The sequence below is a fragment of the Hypanus sabinus genome, chromosome 14 (genome assembly GCF_030144855.1).
Source record: "Hypanus sabinus isolate sHypSab1 chromosome 14, sHypSab1.hap1, whole genome shotgun sequence".
In the NCBI taxonomy this organism is placed as follows: domain Eukaryota; kingdom Metazoa; phylum Chordata; class Chondrichthyes; order Myliobatiformes; family Dasyatidae; genus Hypanus; species Hypanus sabinus.
The window spans coordinates 10,404,758-10,425,791 of record NC_082719.1 but is presented as its reverse complement, the minus strand read 5'-3'; the positions used below and the strand labels follow the sequence as shown (position 1 = coordinate 10,425,791).

Here is a 21,034-nt window from a genome sequence, read left to right as displayed (position 1 = left end):
GCTTGCCACTGTGCACAGAGGCCTGGGAAGTCAACAATGTAATGGCTATCATTAATCTCAGGCTTTACAAATGAATTCTAGAACAAAAGCAATGGTATAAAGTAAATGGGACTTCGCTAGCATATATTGATTCAGATTCTGATTTATTTATCACATGTACATTGATGCACAGAGTGAAATGTGTTATTTGTGTTTACAACTAACACACTAAGGGATTGACACAAGTATTGACACACATTCCAGCACCAATATATCATGTCCACAATGCTCGGCAAAACAACACAGAACACAGTAAGTATCAAAACAACCACGACAAAACAAACCTCTTTCCTCACTCCCACCCACACAAATGGAGAGACTTCCAACTTCAGGATGGGCCTTGTGGTGAACTACATATACCTGTCTGGACACGCCCCCTGCTGACTGCTCCTGTGGCTCCTCCCACAGACCCATGTATAAAGGCGATTGAGGCCTGAGCCCGGCCTCTCAATCTCCAGGATGTAGTATGGTGGTCAACCACTGCTTGTTCCTTCTTCCAGTCAATAAAAGCTGATATCTCGCCTTTACGTCTCAGAGAGAGTTATTGATGGTGCATCAGGCCTCTAGTCTCCCATCTCCAGAGTTTGGCCATCGGGCTTCGACTTGCAGACTACTGATCAACCTTCTGACTTTGAACATAGGTATCTCAGGTACATCAGGCTTGGACTCCAGGCTGACTGGTCCTTGTGCCTCCTGTTTGCATGGATATCCAATCTTGAAACCCACCAACCTAGGACAGCATGACATCAACAGAAGTCCTTCATCACTAACAGATGTCACTGCCTATCAAGCGTAGAGCGGAGGCCGAAATTGAGGATGTCCTTTGTTTTCCGTTCACATCACTGAACTTCAAGTGCAGAATGCTGAGTGGAGGCCTAACGCTATCTCCTCCACATCCTTGTCCCTAAACCCCAATCTGACCTCTAACTCTCCCACATCCCTGTCCCTAAACTCTAACCTGATTCCTAACTACCCTTGCTGTTCCTAAAAACCATTCCTATGAACTTAAAAACACAACTCAAGTCTGAGCTACAATCTCGATGGACACCACAGCCTAGTGCCATCTGGGGCACATCTATTGAAATTCTGGATTGTACCCTTCCATGCACTCCTTAGTGCTGGAACACAAACTACATCAACAGTTACAGCAATTTGTTTTGCAAATTGAAACAGATTTCTGATTATCTAGCACATGTGGTTTGGAAGTTTGTACAGAATTTTCAAAATTACACATATGTTAGATATGTGACCACATGAAGCCACTTACAAACGTTACATCAAATCCAATATCTATGAATGAAAATTTCGGCTTCGTTTGTTCTAATTTGATCACCTCTATGATCTAGTATAAAAGAATAAGTATCTGACAGTGAATAAAAATCAATATTTCAGTGGACATATTATGCATGGAATGATAAAAGGTTTAAAATGGTGCTGCTGAAGGTGAGTGACTACTATTGGCAGTTACCAAAATAAGGAATACCAAAATACTTTACTAATAACACTTTTCTGTAAAATCTATGGTAACTGATCACTGCAAACAATGGAGAGGCAAGCAAAGGTGATGTTGAGTCCAAGGGTCAAAGCGTGTAGGTGCGAGGTGAAGTTGAGGTGAGGTCTAAGCATATTCGAGGCAAAGCTGGGGCAAGGAGAGTGGAGGAGAGGCAGATTTAAGATTTGATCAATCTAAGCACCAGGGCAATTTGGAAAGGTTTGATAGGGGCTGAAATATGGTGGTGAGGTCCAAGCCCACAGCGAGGAACGACTTGATGTAAGGACAATTTAAACGCCGGGCCAGATAGATTGAGAAGTGCTGGGACCAGAGGCAAGGGTCATTACAGTTCTCCTTGCTGCAATGTTTACATTGTTTACAGCAATGTTTATTCTGCTCTTCGCTGCACTGAGGCGAGGCTGTGGCATGCTCCAGGCTCCGTGTTTGCTGGCTCCACGACGCTTACTCCACCATGTGCTGAACTGAGGCCGCTGCTGTAGCTTGCTCCGGCTATTCCAGGCTTCATATCTGAAGACTCATTTTTGCTCTCCGTACCTTTATTGCTTGCACAATTTGTTCCTGTTTCTCCCTGAACATTGGGTGTTTGTCAGTCTTTTTCTACGGGTTCTTTTGGGTTTCCTTGTTTTGTGGCTGCCTGTAAGGAGAGGAACCTCATAGTTATATAATGCATATATAGTTGACAACAAATGTACTTCAAACTTTTAAATTCTTAAAATATGGCACCAGATCATTGCGATTAAATTGCATTATCAATGAATTCAAACATAGATCACATATCTTATTGTTCTGTTATTTTAAATTTTTATTTCTTTTAAGATTCACTTCCAATGAATTCGCTCTCATGCTCAGAGCGGAGAAAAGATAAAGTCGGTGAACTGGACCCATGGTTGACAGTTGATAGTTGATTCCACTTGCATGGGACCTTTGAGCCAAGCAGTCAGTGAATTTCTACCCACTATGAACAATGCAAGGGAAAACATGACTGCATGTCCAGTTTCCAGCATGCAAACTAAGGCATTAGAAATGTTGGATGATGGCAGTAACTTTAATAGAACAAGAAGCCTGATACCATAATTCATTTGTCCTAGAGCAGGTCATACGTGAAAGCCTTGAGACATTGATGGGGTGTGAAAACATTTCCTTTTACCTTCTTCACAAGTTGAGAGTACTGTACCTACTTCTGGTTGTCTTGTAGCCAAGTTTGAAGAAACTCAGCTAAAATATATTTAATGGTTGAGCAGATACGAGGGAAAAGACCCCAATAGTATATATCTATCTAGATTCCATAAGACCGCAAGATATAGGAGCAGAGGTGGGCCATTTGGCCCATCGAGTCTGCTCTGCCATTCAGTCATGGACTGATCCAATTCTTCCAGTCATCCCGACTCCCCTGCCTTCTCCCCATACCCTTTGATGCCCTGGCTAATCAAGAACCTACCTCTGCCTTAAATACACCCAATGACTTGGCCTCCACAGCCGCTTGTGACAACAAATGCCACAGATTTACCACCCTCTGACTAAAACATAACTTTGCCATATCTAATCTGTTCTGGCCTTTTAACATTCAGAATGTTTCTATGGGATCCCCTTCATTCTCCTGAACTCCAGTGTGGTCTCATGAGTGCCTTATAGAGCCTCAACATCACATCCCTGCTCTTATATTCTATACCTCTTGAAATGAATGCCAACATTGCATGCGCCTTCTTCACCACCGACTCAACATGGAGGTTAACCTTTAGGGTATCCTGCATGAGGTCTCCCAAGTCCCTTTCTATCTCTGCATTTTAAATTCTCTCCCCATCTGAATAATAGTCTGCCTGTTTATTTCCTCTACCAAAGTGTATGACCATACACTTTCCAACATTGTGTTACATTTGCCACTTCTTTGCCCATTCCCTATCCAAGCATCTCTGCAGGCTCTCTTTTTTCTCAACTCTACCCGCTCCTTCACTTATCTTTTTACCATTGGCAAATTTAGCCACAAATCTATTAGCACTGTAGTCCAAATCATTGATATACATTGTAAAAAGCAGTGGTCTCAACACTGACCCCCTATGGAACTCCACTGGTAACTGGCAACCAACCAGAATAGGATCCCTCTATTCCCACTCTCTGTTTTCTGCTGATCAGCCAATGCTCCACCCATGCTGGTAACTTCCCTGAAATTCCATGGGCTCTTATCTTGCTAAGGAGCCTCATGTGCAGCACCTTGTCAAAGGCCTTCTGAAAATCCAAGTACACTACAACTACTACATCTCCTTTGTCTACCCTACTTGTAATTTCCTCAAATAATTGCAGTAGGTTAGTTAGGCAGGATTTTCCTTTCAAGAAACAACACTGGCTTTGGCCTATCTTGTCATATGCCTCCAGGTACTCCATAATCTCATCCCTAACAATCGATTCCAAGAGCTTCCCAACCACTGATGACAGGCTAACAGTTCTATAGTTTCCTTTCTGCTGCCTCCAACCCTTCTTAAATAGCAGAGTAAAATTTGTATTTTACCAGTCATCCGGTACAATGCCAGAATCTATTGATTCTTGAAGATCATTGTTAATACCTCCGCAATCTCTCCAGCTACTTCCTTCAGAACCCGAGGGCGCATTCCATCAGGTCCAGGAAACTTATCCACCTTCAGACAAATAAGCTTCCTGAGCACATTCTCAGTCGTAATTTTCACTGCACATTCTTCACGTCCCTGACACTCCTGAAAGTCTGCTATACTGCAGATGTCTTCCACTGTGAAGACTGATGCAAAATATGCATTCAGTTCCTCTGCCATCTCTCATTACAATACCACCAGCATCATTTTCTATTGGTCCTATATCTACTTCAACTCTCTTTTACCCTTTATATATTTAAAAAAGCGTTTAGTATCTTCTTTGATATTAGTCACCAGCTTCCTATCATAATTCATCTTCTCCTTTCTAATGACCTTCTTAGTTGCCATCTGCAACTTTCTAAAAGCTTCTCAATCCTCTATCTTCCCACTAGCTTTGGCTTCCTTGTTTACCCTCTCTTTTGCTTTTACTTTGGCTCTGACTTCACTTGTCATCCACAGTAGTATCCTTCTTCCATTCAAAAATTTCTTATTTTGAATATATCTCTCTCGCACTTCCTTTACTTTTCACAGAAAATCCAGCCATTGCTGCTCAGCTGTCCCTCCTGCTAGTGTTCCTCTCCAGTTCCCCTCTCATCCCATTGTAATTTCTTTTATTCCACTGAAATACCAACTGTGGTGAACTACGTATACCTGTCTGGACACGCCCCCTGCTGACTGCTCCTGTGGCTCCTCCCACACTGTCTCCCTGTGGTGAACTACGTGTGCCTGTCTGGACACGCCCCCTGCTGACTGCTCCTGTGGCTCCTCCCACAGACCCCGGTATAAAGGCGATCAAGGCCTGAGCCCAGCCTCTCAGTCTCCAGGATGCAGTATGGTGGTCACTCACTGCTTGTTCCTTCTTCCAGTCAATAAAAGCCGATATCTCGCCTTACGTCTCAGAGTGAGTTATTGATGGTGCATCACCAACACATTGGAATTTAGCTTCTCCTTCTCAAATTTCAAAGTGAACTTGATCCTATTGTGATCACTGTTCCTGAAAGGTTCCTCAATCTTAAGCTCTCTTATCTCCCCAGTCCAGCACAGCCGATCCCCTGGTGGGCTCAACAACAAGCTGTTCTAAAAAGCCATCCCTTAGACTTTCCACAAATTCTCTCTCTTGAGGTCCAGTACTGGCCTGGTTTTCCCAATGCACTTTCATGTTAAAATTCCCAAACATGATCATGACATTACCCTTCTGACATGCCTTCTCTATCTCCTGCTGTAATTTGTAATCCACATCTCAACAGGAGACCTGTATACAACTGCCATTAGGGTCCTTTTACCCTTGACATTTCTTAACTCAGCCCATAGAGACTCTACACCTTTTGATCCTATGTCATCCCTTTCTAATGATTTAATATTATTTTTTCTACACAGGGCCACACCATACACTCTGCCTACTAACCCATCTTTCCAATACACCATATAACCTTGTACGTTCAGCTCTCAATGGCAGCCATCCTTTAGCCAAGTTTCAGAGATGGCCACAACATCATACTTGCCAATCTGTTCTGAGCTAGCAATTAGTTCTCTGTTCAGTTTTGTTTGCAATGGGCTCTAGGTCCAACACCTCAAGTTTAGACACAGAATGATTATCAATGATCAATGGACACTCCGACTGTTCCTTGCCTGGAAAAGGTATTGAATCCCAATTCTTTGTATACATATGAGACCATATGAGACTTATATGAGTATACAACCAGGGATTTTCATCAATTTAACTAGGTATTTTTATTTGTGAATCCTATGTTCCTTTTTTAACAGTACAGCCCAAAAACAGGGAAAACTGTAAAGCATGAAAAAACTAAAAATTCAATAACTGTAATGTTTTAACAGTTCAAAAGTGTGCATCACTCTTTACTAGGTACCTAGCTGAAACACATCTCGTAGCTATTACATCCGATAGTCTTTTCGGATAAGTCTCTATTAGCTTTGCACAACGTGGTAGAGCAAGATTTGCCCATTCCTCCTTGCAAAATTGCTCAAGCTGTGCCAGGTTAGTTGGGGTACAAAGGTGAACAGCGATCTTGAGATCTTGCCAGAGATATTCAATTGAGTTAGGGTCAGGACTCTGACTGGGCCACTCAAGGACATCAACTTTCTTCATCTGAAGCCTTGGTTGCTCTAGGTCATTGTACTGCTGAAAGATGAACTTCCTCCCCAGTTTAAGCTTTCCGGCAAAGGTTAGCAGGTTTTTCTTTAAATCAAAGATCTCTCTGTATTTAGCAGCATTCATCTTCCATATAATCCTGACCAGATTTCCAGTCCCTGCTGCTGAAAAACATTCCCATTGCATGATGCTACTTCCACCATACTTTACAGTAGGGATAATATTACTGTACCTGGCTGAAGCGCAGTATTATGCCATAGGTGTTGCTTAGTGTAGAGGCCAAAAGTTCCACTTCAGTGTCATCCAACCACAAGACCTTCTTCCACATCTTTACAATATCGTATAAATGACACTTTGCAGAGTCTTTATGGGCAAAAATATGTTTTTTTAGGCAGTACTCCTTAAAGTGCTGTTGGATAGGGAGTTTCAGGATATCAACCCAATAGTGACTAACAACCAACCATATTTTTTCAAATCAGCAATGTGTGCAACTGGGGAACCTACAGATAATGATGTTTCTACGTGTTTGCTGCTCTTTTCTTTCTTAGTAGGGAGGGTCATGGGTTTTATGGGGTTCCGATCAAACAGTTGCTTTGTCTGGGATAGTGCTGAGCTCCTTCAAAGTTGTTGATGCTGCATTGATCCAAGGCAATAGAGAGCGTGCTATTACCCTTAGATTTGAAAGTGGATAGCTGAGTGGGTGATGGTATTGCCACTGAAGTCAAAAGCAAGTGGTTATAAATGGTCATTGCCTGGCATCTTGTGGCACAAGTGCTTCCTGCCACTAAATCTGAATGTTAGCCAAGTTCTGCTGCATGCATGGTTCATTTGTTGAGGGGTTGCAAATAGAATTAATTATAGAATCATCTGCAAAGATCCCTACTTCTGATCTTATGATGGCAGGAAGGTTGTTGACTTGAAACAGCTGAAACAATTAGACTCTCTTCAGGAACTCCTGTTGTGGGCATCTGGAGATGATCAGCCTCTAACAAACACAACAATCTTTCTTCATGCAAGGTATGACTTGGATGAAACACTTTTTGATGGCAATTGACTTTAGCTTTATCATGGCATGTTAATGCAATAGCCAGTCAAATGCTGCCTTGATGTCAATGGCAGTTACTCTCACCTCACTTCTAGTATTCCACACTTTGATCCTTGTATGGACTCAGATGGTCCTGGTAAAACCTAACCCTCATATTGGTGAGTAAGTGGTGTTTAATAGAACTGTCAAAGACAACTTCTATCTCATTACTAATGATTGAAAGTAGACAAACTGGATAGTAATTATTTGGATTTGATTTATCCTGCTCTTTGTGACAATGACATAACTTGGCAATTTTCCAGATTGTTGAGAATACAGTATGCCAAAGTTGTAATAGGACTACAAGGATCTGGCTAATGGCACATGTAATCAGGAGTGCAGGTCTTCAGCTTATTGGCTGGGATACTGCCTGGTTCTGTCACCTTCTTTGTTTCCAATATCTTAGCTGTTTCTTGGCATCACCTGATGTGAACCAAATTATTCAGAGACTGGTTCTGTGAAGGTGGAGATCCCAGGCGAGGCTGAGATGGTCCTCTGCTGGGCATTTCCTGCTAAACAAGGTTGATAATGTTTCAGCCACTCTCTATCATAAGCATACTGGACTGAGCCATTGTTCTGGATGCACAACTACCTGGAGCATCCTCTTTCTGTTAGCTGCTTAATTGTCCACCATCATTCACGACTAGACTGCAGAGCTGTAATCTAATCTGTCAGTATGATATTGCTTAGTTCTATCTGCTGCATGCAGTTTTTGCTGTTTAGCCTCTATTACTGCTTCACAAGGCTGTGTTCTCATCTTTTAAATATACAGTGTACCAGGGGTGTTACCAACATATCTTTTTGCTCTCCATATTGAGACAGAATTGATCCCTGGCTTGATGATAATGCAATGGTGAGGCTTTGGGATTCCAATGTGCAGTAGTCTCCCACTATTACAGCCTCACAGATGCCAAGTTTTGAGCTACCAGGTCTGTTTTACATCTCTACAGCAAGATAGTGCCACACCATAAAATGGAATTCGCCCTTGTGTAATCATGAACTTTGTCTCTACAAGAACTGTGCAAAGGTCACTTCTACCAATATTATTGTGGATGGATACATCTGCCAGAGTTAGACTAGTGAGGATTTTAATCAAGTATGCATGCTCCTTGTTTTGGTTCCCACATATCTGTTGTATATCTAGTCTGTCAGGACCATAAGCTCATGAGACATAGGAGCAGAATTAGTCCATTTGGCCCATCAATCATGACTATCATTTATCCCTCTCAACCCCATTCTCCTGCCTTCTCCCTGTAACTTTTGATGTTTTTACTAACCAAGATCTACTTTCCTCAGGTCTCTACTGTCTGGCTGTGATACCAAGACATTCTTGGGGATGAATTTTGAAGTCTCTTGATCCAGAGTATACTCCATGCTCTTGCTACTTTCTTCTATGTATTTTTTCAACATGCAGGAATGCCAATTCCTGCTGAAGGAGGGCTGTAGGTGCTAATAAGAATGAAGTCTTCTTGTTTGACCTGGTGCCATGAGACTTCTTAGAATGTAGAATTAACATTGAGGATTGCCAGTGCTACTCTCTCCTGCCCACATACCAGTGTGTTGCAATCTCTTGTATCTGTCCTGGTGGTGGACAAGGTGTCTGTGATGCCCAGAAGTCCAGCTTCTTTTCTTTCAGGTGTGATCCTGTGCGTACAGCTATTTTCGGTTGTTGTCTGTCTTGTCTGTAGGACAACTCTCCCAATACAACACCAGACCAAAATGATTGTGAGGAGAGTTCTGCAAGATCAACTTGCTGTGTCAGAAATTAATATCTGGTAAATGCTCAGTGATCCATCTGCTTTTATTCCTTTTCTTAACTGTAGTTATAATTGCAGAACTACTAGGACACTAAAGAGTCAATGACATATTGGCTGAGAACCGTGTATAGGCTTGACTAGGAAAGGATGTCAGATTGCTTCCATGGAACATATTAGTGGACAAGATTGTATCACAGGCTCGTGACTACTATAAACAGCATGTTTCTAATGAGGCTGCTAACAATCAGCAGCATTTGATTTTAATCAGTTTACTGAAGTTCCTGTTGTTCTGTTTTATTATTTTGATAATATTGCAGGAGGATTACAAATCAAGTCAACAAGAATTCAATGACGAAGGAAGAATTTTACAAAGATAACTCCATTTAACACACAAAAGATTGCTTTTCATTATATTGATGTGTGTGAAGGACCAGGTTAAGCATAAAACTGCAAGGCAGACAGACAGACAGACAGACTTTATTGATCCCGAGGGAAATTGAGTTTCATTACAGTTGCACCAATCAAGAATAGAGTAGAAATATAACAAAATAAAACCATAAATAATTAAATAATCATAAGTTAATCATGCCAAGTGGAAATAAGTTCAGGACCAGCCTATTGGTTGTAAATTTTGGTGGCCACAGGCAGGAATGACTTCCTATGACGCTCAGTGTTGCATCTCAGTGGAATGAGTCTCTGTCTGAACGTACTCCTGTGCCTAACCAGTACATTATGGAGTGGATGGGAGTCATTGTCCAAGATGGCATACAACTTGGACAGCATCCTCTTTTCAGACACCATCGTCAGAGAGTCCATTTCCATTCCCACAACATCACTGGCCTTGCGAATGAGTTTGTTGATTCTGTTGGCGTCTGCTACTCCAGCACACAACAGCAAACATGATAGCACTGACCACCACAGACTTGTAGAACATCCTCAGCATCGTCTGGCAGATGTTAAAGGACCTCAGTCTCCTCAGGAAATAGAGACGGCTCTGACCCTTCTTGTAGACAGTCTCAGTGTTCTTTGACCAGTCCAGTTTATTGTCAATTCGTATCCCCAGGTTCTCGTAATCCTCCACCATGTCCACACTGACCCTTTGGATGGAAACAGGGGTCACCGATGCCTTAGCCCTCCTCAGGTCCACCACCAGCTCCTTAGTCTTTTTCACATTAAGCTGCAGATGATTCTGCTCGCACCATGTGACAAAGTTTCCCACTGTAGCCCTGTACTCAGCCTCATCTCCCTTGCTGATGCATCCAACTATGGCAGAGTTATCAGAAAACTTCTGATTTTGAAGAGCAAGTGAAGGTGAAAAAAATAGGGGTTTTATTTACCCAAAATATTTAGAAACTCAACAGACCTGTTCTAGAGTCCACACTTGAATCAACAAAACAAAACAAAACAAAACAAAACAACATAGTAAATACTCCTCAAACCAAGAGACACCACTCATCTTCTCACTGTGGGTTTATATTCAATGCTGGTCAGTCTCTGGTAAATTGCAGGGGAGAGAAAACATTCCTCTCCTTAAAAAGATAAGGCATAAATGAAGCAGCTCCAGAGAACACCCCTCTGGCTGTAGCAGAATGGCACAATCAAATTATCCAGCCCCATCAACTTCGGCTGTGTAATATAACAGCTCAGTCGTTTCCCAGATCATCAGGACCGGCTACAGGACACTTTAATATGCCTGGTTGATGGTGTGACACCTACAATCAATGAAAAAAGAGCTGAATACCACGGGCAGTACAATTGCAAAGCATTTGGCCTGGTATACGTATATGTGGGTATGTTAGGGAGTATTCTGGAGTTGTGTGAATATAGCAGATATTAGCTAAAGCAAGATCTCGTCTTCAGTTCTTTAGTAAAGAACTTTTCATAAATTGCAATGACTGATAAAGCTCCTTCAGTAGATTGCAAGCAGAAAATTGAAATTAAGCTGGTCCATAGGCTGAGAGTTTGTATATGCATCAGCCAAACTTTAAGACAATGGAGTATGTTAATTGCCCTGCATCAATGATGAGTTTTAAGGAATTTTCACCGTTGTAAATAAGTTAGGGAAGTATTTGAACATTCGGAGGTGTCTCTTGTTACCTTTTGCAACTCCAAAACATAAAACTAACTGAAAGAAAAACAAGGAAGTCTAAAAGATGTGTGTCTAAGTTTCACTTTTTTACTTTAGCGTGATGCATACATAAGAAATGGTGGTGTGATGACATGTGCCATTCATTTAAACAACAAGGAATGATTAATGAAACTTTTTATTTACAATATTACTCACATATACTGAAATATTAAATACACATCTCCCATTGTAGATATGTAATTCAAAGGAAGCATTGTCAACCCAAAACGCTGAAGTAAACAATGTCATTGCAACTATTGAAATGGTTTTTAGGATATAAAAATGTGATGTATGTTTGGATTTGTGAGGCTCTACCATGAGAATCTCCAACAGAATGCCTGCTTGTTGTGTAAATGAAAACTTCTGTATCACCAGCTTCAGAGTCTCTCCAGTAACTTAATTATGCAGTGAGAGATTGGTTAGTTTGTGGAATCTGACATGAAAGCATTCAGAAACATCTCCTAACTGAAGCATAGCTCTCATTTAAAAAAGCAGTTGAAATTGCTGTATCAATGGAAACAGCAAGAATCTTATGATTTTTCTTTTTTTATTACTTTACTAAGTTTGACAATTGACTACATTAATATCTTTCCACTTCTGTGTGAGTGAATAAGGTTGCACTTGTCTGATGTCACCTTTTCAGTTACAGCCAGGAAAGCACCAAAGAGTTTCTTCCCACAGCCATTCCAATATTCCTTAATATCCTTCCTATAGCTACATGTCCCTCCACAACAACATTCAAAAACAGAAGGATTAGTTACTACATCTACATTAATCACACACATTGTGACCTCTCCAGCATCCTAAATTATCTTTAACCAATTACACACGGAATTTTCCCCTACCCCCTTATAACATATAGGGGAAGCCTCGAAGTCTTCCCTGTTTCTGACAATTGCTGATTGAGAACCAGAATGTTCATGGCGTTAATTTAACTTTAACCATTGATTGAGTTTCAGATCTTATATCCATAACTTCAACAAGACCATCTATATTTTCATTTATATTAGCTCAGACATCCACTCTACATTAACACATTTTCTGAGCATTTCCTACATCTTGACATTTCATGGTTTTTGTATCTCTCTTTCTCTCACTCATGTTCCTTTATTCTTCCTTTTATTATCGATCTTCTCATTAACATCACTCAGCTGACTTAATCTACACTCATGTTCAGAAGAACACTCATCACACCTTCTCAGGGTGATATTCCCTTTGTCCTAACTACCTTTAATCATTCCTGAGATTAAAAACTAACTTGCTTTCAAACTTCCCAGTTCTGTCAAAGGTTCGTCAACCTGAAATGTTAACTCTGTTTCTTATTCCCCAGATACAGCTTTGTCTGCTGAGTGATTTTAATGTTTTATGTTTTCATTTCACTTTGTCAGAATCTGCAGATTTTTGTTATTTTCATGTAATTCATTTCCACAGTATTGCTTGATCCTTCTCTAGACTGAAATAATCCTTGCATATATCATCCCTAAACCAGACAATTCTAACAGAACACTAAATTGTATAACTCATTGTAATTTCTGCATTGTTGAGGTCATCCAACACTGTACTGCTTACATCTTAGTTAAACCTAGTTTCATTCAATCTCTGTTCTTCATATAAATATGGACTATAGTAGCATACGTAACTTGAACTCTGCTTCTAGAATCCTGTTCTATCAACTTCAATGGAACTGAAGTTCAGAAATGGAGATTGGCATAAAAATCATGATAAACAGAATATAAAAGAGATAATTTTCTGTTCAAGACCTTTCTTTGGATTTTATTCATTCTTAAAACATATGCCTCATCCATAATATTAAAACAAGTCAATTTCTGAAAGTAATTCACTCGCCATAATAAACCATCTAAGGTATTACCATTTTTACATGGTATTTTTAATTCATTTCTTTGGAATGGGGGAGGTTTCATTGATATTTATTACTCATCGTCATATGATAATCAGTTTACTGAAGTTCTTGTTGTGCATTTTCTGTGATGTTTCTGGGCCTTTCTCTTTTAGCCTCACAGTGGAATTGTGTTTCATACTTTTAATTAAGCCAAGGCTATAATTAGTTCTGAAAACAAAGTTTGAGTATAACCAAACCGGACATTAAAGAGAATGTTATGGGTAGATGCAACTTGATTCCATTGTCAATGATGCCTTCCATAACTTTGTAATGAACTTGTTTCAGCATTCTTTAACAGGGTGATATTTTTTGACTTCTATGGAGATATTATTCTTTGTTAATTTTTCACTTTATTGGATCAATATCAGACATATTCATGCAGTACTTCAGTGAAAGGTTGTCATTACTTTAGAGCAGGGTTCTTCAGCATTACTTTCAGGATTCCATTAGGGGCTGAAGTCTTTTCAGTATTAACACGCTCAGCCTTAAGGAATGAATTGCGAATAACTGACATATGGGATGATGGGATCTTTAAATGAAAACTTTAAAGAAATCCACTCAAGATTTTTGTCTTTAAAGGTTTGAAAATTCGCCAACTTTACTTTGCACATTCGCATATTTAGCTCCAGAGCCACTGAGAAAGCACCTTATCCTGTTAGTAGTACATATGTTTGGTGTCATTTTGAATTGGATGTGGTCAGTTTATTGAGTAATAATCAGAGCTGCTAAATATATGATCATGTAGTATAAAAAGTATTCGCCCCCTTCGAAGTTTTCATGTTTTATGTTTTACAACATTCAATCACAGTGGATTTAATTTGGCATTTTTGAGACCGATTGTCATGAAAGATGTTTTTCTGTTGATCAATGCCAAATGTTGATCAAAGCCAAATTAAATCTATGAAAACTTCTCTACAAAGTGATCACCCCATTTAATATGACACAAGACAAATCATCACTCCTGCAGCTAATTTGTTTTAGAAGTCACATATTCGTTAAAAGTAGATGACCTGTGTGCAATCAAGATTTTTCAATTGATTGTAGTAAAAATATCTGGAAGGTCCAACTGTGGGCGAGTCAGTATTCTAGCAAACTCTACACCATAAAGACAAAAGAACACTCCAAGCAACTCTGTGAAAAGGCTATTGCAAAGCACAAGTCAGGAGATGGATACAGGAAAACTTCAGTCACTTAATATCTCTCGGAGTACAGTTAAGTCAATCATCAAGAAATGGAAAGAAGATGGCACAGCTGTAAATCTGCCTGATGCAGACCGTCCTCAAAAACTGAGTGACCATGCAAGAAGGGGACTAGTGAGGGAGGCCACGAAGAGGCTTATGACAACAAGCTTCAGTAGTGGAGATGGGAGAGACTACGCATACAACAACTGCTGACCGGGTGCTAAAATAGTAGCTTTATGGGAGACTGTCACTGTTGAAACATAACTCAGATGAAACCTTGGCTAGAGTTTGCTAAAAGGGATGTGGGAAGACTCTGAAATCAGCTGGAAGAAGTCTATGGCCTGATGAAACCAAAACTGAGCTTTCAGCCTTCAGACTAAATGCTATGTTTGGCACTGTACATCATCAAAATCACACCATCCCTAGTGTGCAAGACCCACAAAGTGCTGAGGAACTCTGCAGGCCAGGCAGGATCTATGGAGAAGTGTACAGCCAATGTTTCGGACGATCCCTACTGTGAAGCGTGTTGTCTGCATCTCGCAGTCCTGACTTTCCTTGTAGATGGCAGAAAGACCTTCGAGATGTCAGAAGTTGAACATGTAGATGTTCAAAAATAAGACAAAGCATGTCTAATGACACCCTTCACACATTTTATTGAACTCCAAACCCTACACACAAAAGCGTGCTAAAATGCTGCGTAAAACATCATCACATTAGACCAGCCTCTTAAAGTTGGAGGTTGTGAATCATGTACTCTCTGCCAATCTCAGCACCCTACTAGTAACTCGACATAGGTCACCCAGACACTCACTCGGTTCCTTGGGTCCAGGAGGTTTGTTGTCAATGGGGAACAATTAGCCGGGTCACTCTGCAAGTAACCAAGCATGTAAGTCATATCTGTGATTTCAAAATGTAATGGCCAATTTAAAGTCACAATTGCAAGAAAAAAATCATGTATTAAATCTAATGCCTTAAATTACAGCTTTGAATCACAGAAGCAGTGTAATTACTGTCTAAGTAAACCTTTAAAATACTGAAGTAAATTGATTTTCGTCCACTCATTCTGGTGAGTGGTAGTTCCTGTGGTTTCTGTAGTGTAGTGGTTATCACGTTCGCCTCACATGCGAAAGGTCCCCAGTTCAATCCTGGGCAGGAACACAATTTTGGTTTGGCACGGTAGTTTAATGTAGTTGTTCTATACAGTTGTGACATTGGGTTTCCATTCTCGCAATGTCTTTAAGAAGTTTGTACATTCTCCCTTAATTTCCAGTCTCTCTCCCCCCCCACCCCAGACTCCTGGCTATGACCCAAATTCATTGAAACAGTACTGATGGTCAAATAACCTTAAAGCCCCTTCATCCCTGTAGCCTAACAAAATTCAGAAATATATAACCTTTGAGTTACCTTTTCAGTAGCTGTCAGATTGCAAGGTCTTTGTTTTCTTTTCATTGTTAATGAAGTCCCAGGCATGTCAAACTCTTTTCAACCTTTTCTTTCTATTTCTAGTAAAATATTAATTCTCTCCTTACTGACCAGTGTCAGAAGCAGGTGTAATATCACTGGTGTATGTCCTGAAACTTGTTTTGTGGCAGCAGTAGAATGCAATATGTAAAAGAAAATCTGTAAATTGCAGGAAGGTATGTAAATTAAGTAGAGCAAAAAGAAAAATAATAGTGAGGTAGTGTACATTGAGGAAAGAAGCTGTTCCTAAAATGTTGATTGTGTGTCTTTAGGCTCCTGTACCACCTGCTTAAAAGGAGCAATGAGAACAGATGATACTAAGATAGGTGGTGGTGTGGATAATGAAGTAGGTTTTCAAAGCTTGCAGAGAGTTTTAGACCTGTTAGAAGAGTGGGCTGAATGATGGCAGATGGAGTTTAATGCTGATAAGTATGAGGTGCTACATTTTGGTAGGAATAATCCAAATAGGACTTGCATGGTAAATGGTAGGGCATTGAAGAATGCAGTAGAACAGAGTGATCTAGGAATAATAATGCATAGTAAACACAAAGTACACTGCAGATGCTGCGGTCAAATGAAAACGTAGAAAAAAGCTGGATGAACTCAGCAGGTCGGGCAGCATCCGTTGAAAGAAGCAGTCAACGTTTTGGGTCGAGACCCTTCGTCAGGACTAAAGAAGGAGGGGGCAGGGGCCCTATAAATTAGGTGGGGAGAGGGTGGAAAACCAATCAGAGGAAAGATTAAGGGGTGGGGGAGAGGAAGCAGGAAGGGGATAGGCAGGAGAGGTGAAGAAGGAATCTAAGAGGAAAGCACTATGGGTAGTAGAAGAAGGCAGAGTCATGAGAGGTGATAGGCAGCTAGAAGAGGAGACAGAGTGAAGGTGGGATGGTGGAAGGGAGAGGGAGGGAATTACCGGAATTAGGAGAATTCGATGTTCATACCAAGAGGCTGGAGACTACCCAGATTGTATATGAGATGTTCTTCTCCAACCTGAGTTTGGCCTCATCATGGCAGTAGAGGAGGCCATGTGTGGACATATCCGAATGGGAATGTGAAGGAGAGTTGAAGTGAGTGGCAACCGAGAGATCAAACGGCAAATGGCAGCTCTCTGACCTCCTCTTACTTACCCCTGGAACAGGACCCAACCAAAAAACATCAAACCTTTGTCTCCCGTACCATCACTGCCCTCACCAACTCCAAAGACCTTCCATCCTCAGCCAAAAAACTCCCACACCCCGCACTGCTCGCTTTTACCTCCTCCCCAAGATCCATAAGCCTGACTGTCCTGGTAGGCCTATAGTTTTGGCCTGCTCCTGCTCCACAGAACTTGTATCTGACTACCTTGACTCCATTATGCCACCCATAGTTCAGTCCCTCCCCACCTACATCCGGGATACATCCCAAGCCCTCCAGCTCTTCAATAACTTCCAGTTCCCCAGTCCCGACTACTTCATTTTCACAATGGATGTCCAATCCTTATACACTTCAATTCCCCATCCAGAAGGCCTCAAAGCCCTCCGCTACTTTCTTGACAATAGACCTCACCAGTTCCCCAGCACCACCACATTCCTCAGGTTGGCGGAACTGGTACTCACACTTAATAACTTCTCTTTCAGCTCTTTCCACTTTCTTCAGACCAAGGGTGTAGCTGTGGGTACTCGCAAGGGCCCCAGCTATACCTGCCTCTTCGTGGGTTATGTGGAACAGTTTATGCTCCAAATCTATTCTGGTACTGCTTCCTAACTTTTCCTTCAATACATTGACAACTACATTGGTGCTGCTTCCTGCACCCATGCTGAGCTCGTCAATTTCATCGACTTTGCCTCTAACTTTCACCCAGCCCTCAAATTCACTTGGTCCATCTCGGACACTTCTCTCCCCTTTCTCGATCTCTCGGTCTCCATCTCTGGAGATAGACTGTCCACTGACATCTTCTATAAACCCACTGACTCCCATAACTACCTTGATTATACCTCTTCCCACCCTGCCAAATGCAAAAATTCTATTCCCTATTCCCAGTTCCTCCGTCTCCACCACATCTGCTCCAAGGATGAGGCTTTCCGTTCCAGGACATCGCAAATGTCCTCTTTCTTTAAGAATTGTGGTTTCCCTTCTGCCGTCATCAATGATGCCCTCACCCGCATCTCCTCCATTTCCCGCACTTCAGCCCTCACCCCATCCTCCCGTCACCACAGCAGGGACCATGTCCCCCTTGTCCTCACCTATCACCCCACCAGCCTCTGGATCCAGCATATTATCCTCGGCAACTTCCGCTACCTTCAACAGGACCCCACCACTAAGCACAACTTTCCCTCTCTACCCCTCTCCACTTTTTGCAGGGATCGCTCCCTCCATGACTGCCTGGTCCACACGTCCCTCCCCACAGATCTCCCACCTGGCACTTATCCCTGCAAGTGTAAGTGCTCCACCTGTCCCTACACCTCCTCTCTTACCACCAAACAGTCCTTCCAGGTGAGGCAACACTTCACTTGTGAGTCTGTTGGGGCAATCTATTGCATCCGGTGCTCCCGGTGCAGCCTCCTCTACATCGGTAAGACCTGACGCAGATTGGGGGACCGCTTCATCGAGCACCTACACTCTGTCCGCCACAATAGACAGGATCTCCTGTTACGAACCCTGTAACTGGGTATCTTACCAGCAAAGATAGGAGTATCCGTTGAAGTCTGATGATACTATTTTTAACAGTATTTATTAGTAAAAATACACAAAAATAATATCAATGCAAATATACAGATAATATACATCATCAATACTAAACCTAAAAGTGCGGGTATAATAATAATCAATAAGAAATAAGCTCTATCGTTGTCTAGGGGATAATGAATTGTCCGATGGAAATATAAAGTTCAGTGCAGTTCATGCAGGTTGCGGTAGTTGCTGATCACTGTGTTGCAATTGTTGGAGAGGGAGAGAGAGAGAGAGTAACTTGCCGACTTTCCTTTTACGATCTTGATCTGTCAATGCGTTGTTATTGTGGCCATTCACATATGACCTCTCCGTCCTTTAGCTAGACTGTTCCGTGGAGGACTCGTCACCCAGGCAAGGGTGGACACACACACAATCCCCCACCGGTCTCGTAACGTCTCTCCTGGTGCGTCTGAGGGGTGTTCCCCAGACTCTACTTTTATCCCCACTCACAGGGTCTCAGGTGTCAATCAGGTTGGGATGATGCAATCCCTCAACCAGACCACTCTGGTTGCCCCCTGAGGGGTTTCAATGAATAAAACAGTACTCAACACACAATTCCTTCTTCAAGAGACAATAGCAGTAATCTCTCTCTTTGTCAATAGGAGACATTCCAACCTTTGTGTATCCCTGCGTTGTCTCTCTCTCATTACTGACATGAGCTGTTTATCTCTCTCATTTCCTGGGTATCAGACCCGAAATAATAGCGATTTTGCGATTCTCAAAAGGGGGGGGGGGGCGACTTTGCACCCTTCTGCCCATCAGAGTTGCTCCTCATTCGTAACACTCCCGGTTGCCACTCACTTCAACTCTCCTTCACTTTCTCAATCGGATATGTCCATACATGGCCTCCTCTACTGCCGTGATGAGGCCAAACTTCGGTTGGAGGAACAACATTTCATCTACCGTCTGGGTAGTCTCCAGCCCCTTGGTACAAGCATCGAATTCTCCAACTTCCAGTAATTCCCTCCCTCTCCCTTCCCCATCCCACCTTCACTCTGTCTCCTCTTCCAGCTGCCTATCACCTCTCATGACTCTGCCTTCTTCTACTACCCATAGTGCTTTCCCCTTAGATTCCTTCTTCACCTTTCCTGCCTATCCCCTCCCTGCTTCCCCTCCCCCACCCCTTGATCTTTCCTCTGATTGGTTTTCCACCCTCCCCCACCTTCTTTATATGGCTCCTGTCCCCTCCTTCTTCAGTCCTGATGAAGGGTCTCGACCCGAAACGTTGACTGCTCATTTCAACTGATGCTGCCCGACCTGCTGAGTTCATCCAGCTTTTTGTACGTCTTAATAATGGTGCATAGTTTCCTGAAGGTGGAATCTCATGTGGTTAGGGTGGTGAAGACAGTTTTTATTATGCTGGCCTTTATAAATCAGAGCATTGAGTATAGGAGTTGGGATGCAATGTTAAAATTGTACAAGGCATTGGTAAGGCCGAATTTGGAGTATTGTGTACAGTTCTGATCACTGAATTATAGGAAAGATGTCAACAAAATAGAGAGAGTACAGAGATTTACTCGAATGTTACCTGGGTTTCAGCACCTAAGTTACAGGGAAAGGTTGAACAAGTTAGGTCTTTATTCTTTGGAGCGTAGAAAGTTGAGGGGGGACTTGATAAAAATTATGAGGGGGATAGATAGAGTTGACGTTGATAGGCTTTTTCCATTGAGAGTAGGGGAGATTCAAAGAAGAGGACATGAGTTGAGAGTTATGGGGCAAAAGTTTAAGGGTAACACGAGGGGGAATTTCCTTACTCAGAGAGTGGTAGCTGTGTGGAACGAGCTTCCAATAGAAGTGGTAGAAGCAGTTTCGGTATTGTCATTTAAAGTAAAATTGGATAGGTCTATGGACAGGAAAGGAATGGAGGGTTATGGGCTGAGTGCGGGCCAGTGGGACTAGGGACGAGGTGGGACTAGGTAAGCGTTCAGCGTGGACTAGAAGGGCCGAGATTGCCTGTTTCCGTGTTGTAATTGTTATATGGTTATAACAGGGCATGTCCTGGGTGAAAGAGGTCCTTAATGATGAATGCCACCTTTTTGAGGCATTGCCTTTTGAAGATATCATCGATGCTGGGGACACTAGTGCTGATGATGGAGCTAGCTGATTTGCAACTTTCTGCAGCTTTTCCAATCCTGTGAAGTGGCCCCTCCTCACCAGATAGAAACAGATCTTACTGGGAGAACAACACACTCAAAATGCTGATGGAACACAGCAGGCCAGGCAGCATCTATAAGAAGAAGCACTGTCAAAGTTTCGGTCCTGACGAAAGGTCTCGGCCCGAAACGTCGACAGTGCTTCTCCTTATCGATGCTGCCTGGCCTGCTGTGTTCCAGCAGCATTTTGTGTGTGTTGTTTGAATTTCCAGCATCTGCAGATTTCCTCGTGTTTGCTCTTACTGGGAGAATTCCAGTTTCATTCCCTCAGTGCTGATTTCTTCCTATTCTTTCCTCAATGGTGTTGTAGACCCTTGGTCTGAATATTTTCTAAACTTCCTCTGGGCTACCATGTAGCAACAGGATAAATGGATATTGTTTACAGGGCCTTATTAACTA

At 42.0% G+C, this 21,034-nt stretch overlaps 1 protein-coding gene and 1 non-coding gene across 6 annotated transcripts in view; both read left to right on the top strand.

Annotated features, from left to right (window-relative positions):
• Window positions 1-21,034, top strand: part of LOC132404556 (synaptopodin-2-like) — a 132,916-nt gene that overhangs the window by 22,560 nt on the left and 89,322 nt on the right. The gene's annotated exons all lie outside the window — the stretch shown is intronic.
• On the top strand, window positions 15,398-15,470 carry trnav-cac (transfer RNA valine (anticodon CAC)). Its single transcript has one exon. It is a non-coding gene; the product is annotated as a tRNA-Val (tRNA).